Here is a 2356-nt window from a genome sequence, read left to right on the forward strand (position 1 = left end):
ATAAAATCTTAAGAAATAACATCAAAAACACCAATAATTACTTAAGAACTTACAATTATTTCAAGTTAAAAAGTCTTAAATGTGCTACAAAAATCTAGCACATCAACACCCTCAACTTAAAACAATTGCTTGTCCTCAAGAAACTACATAACACCATACTACGATGCTTAACCAACAGACACATAAGATACCTATCACAGTTGATTATCAAGTTTGGCTCAAAACTCATGCCACTCTCCACATTCAATTACTTATAAATCCAATTGTGCATATCAATGAATATTAACAATGTGACCCAAAGGAATCAAGATATGGCATAAATTTAGCAACAATAACCATGCATATGTACAAGTTACACTACCCAAATAAGTAAATAGCTAGCAATGCAATCGATGTGACCTTACAACAAAGAAGTACCTCCTCACTCATATATGAACTCAAGCATGTCAATGCGGTGATGGTCAAGAGACACTCACTCTCAGAAAGAAATTCCAATCAATGCATGTCAAATACCATATGCTTGCCCTTATTTTCATTACCAAGGTATCCAAGGGTTGGTATGATATTCAATGGCATTTAGAGTGACTAAGCCTCCTTGGAACTACCTTAACTTTTGAGGTTCACTTATTAACCTTTTTCTTCTTTTTCTCCTTTTCTTGATCACACATTATTCAGGATAGATGTGTCTTTTCTTTTTCATTCATTTTCTTTTCTTATTCTTCTTCCACACCACCCTGCTTTTTATTCTTTTTCACTTATTCTTTTCCTTTTATTCTACCTTTCTTCATACCCAGTTTACATCACTCACCCCTATGATAGCCACCCTCAACTTAGGTTGTTTACCTAAGTCAAGTTGCACAGTTTCTAAGGAGGACCAGGGCCAAAATAGATTCATTATGATCTAAACGGGAAGGTGATAGGTGTCATAGAAAGAAATGGTCAATTCAGGCTCAAAATTGGGATCAAAAGATATCATGCTTACAAGGAAGGTCATTTAGGCAAAAAAAAGTGACTTAAAAATCAAAACGGCCTATGATTCTTTTCTAACCCCTATATTTCAACCAAGGTAAGACTAACCGGACAAGTTCTAGATTCAACACACACAGGGAATTGAGTAAGACTTCACACACACATGGCACAATGGTGCATCATAAGCTACTACCCATTCAGTTCATGCAATTGTTAGCAGTGATTATCACATCCCTAGTACTAATGCCATAAAAGATTCACAGTGGTCACATATAAATACATATCACATAGTTATAAAACATACCAATGGAGAGGTGTTTATCAATCTTAAAAATTAACAAAAATATGTCAACTACTCTAGATACTTATTTTTCTCCAGTTAACCACAACACATCACAAAACAAACACAATACACCTAAACATTCCGGCTCTACTAGGAACAAGACTCCGGGGAAAAGAGGCACGGTAACAAAAAACCCAGGAGGACATCACACCCACAAGTAGCCCTACCCTCAACTTAATATCATGCAGTGTTCCCAATGTGTCAATCCAAAACAAGAGAGTTAGAAACATACCTGTGGCACCATGGGTGCGAAGATATTATGTCAATCACACAATACAAATACAAATAACAAAATACCTTGGGTTGCCTCCCAAGAAGCACCTAATTTAGTGTTGCGGCACGACCCAACTCAACTTTTTCCTCCATTTTGAGGATATGAACTTCACCTCTAACTTAGAGTCCATCTTCTTGCCTCGCTCATAGGGAGGTGGTACAAAGATTAAGAAACCGAGTAATGGATGATGCATGGTAAACAACTCAACTTTAAAGTGAGGTGTGTTTTTGTGTTTCTTATCAAGTGTAAAATAAAGAATATAGGATTCTTGTTCCTCATCTTCACAGTCTTCCACTATTTTAGATGCTTCCACAGACAAGATATCATCTAAACAAAATGTGGAAAAATGCTTCGAGTGTGGCCCAACAAATCCTACTTCAAAATTTACACTATCCTCTACACACTCACTTTTATTCATCTTCTCAACATTTTTACTTTGAACTGAGCTAGAGTCTTCATAAGAGATTGGCTTGGCTTTTTCTTTTGCCTCTAGCACCATTTCCTCAATCTTGGCATCATCTCTCATGGTTGGCTCGGTTGGTTGGGAAATCTCCAAGGGTTGATCAACATCAAGCTTATCATCAGTATAGGAATCTTGCTCTTCATCGTCACACTCTTCCATTATTTTAAATGATTCCACAGACAAGATATCATCTAAACATAATGTAGAAAAGTGTTTTGGATGATTGACCTTGATATCCATCTCTTCTATTCTTTCTCTTCCCTCGTTAAATGCCCTAATGTCTTGGCGTATGTCACATATGGTATCA

Source organism: Capsicum annuum, chromosome 1 (genome assembly GCF_002878395.1).
Source record: "Capsicum annuum cultivar UCD-10X-F1 chromosome 1, UCD10Xv1.1, whole genome shotgun sequence".
NCBI classification, from domain to species: Eukaryota; Viridiplantae; Streptophyta; class Magnoliopsida; order Solanales; family Solanaceae; genus Capsicum; species Capsicum annuum.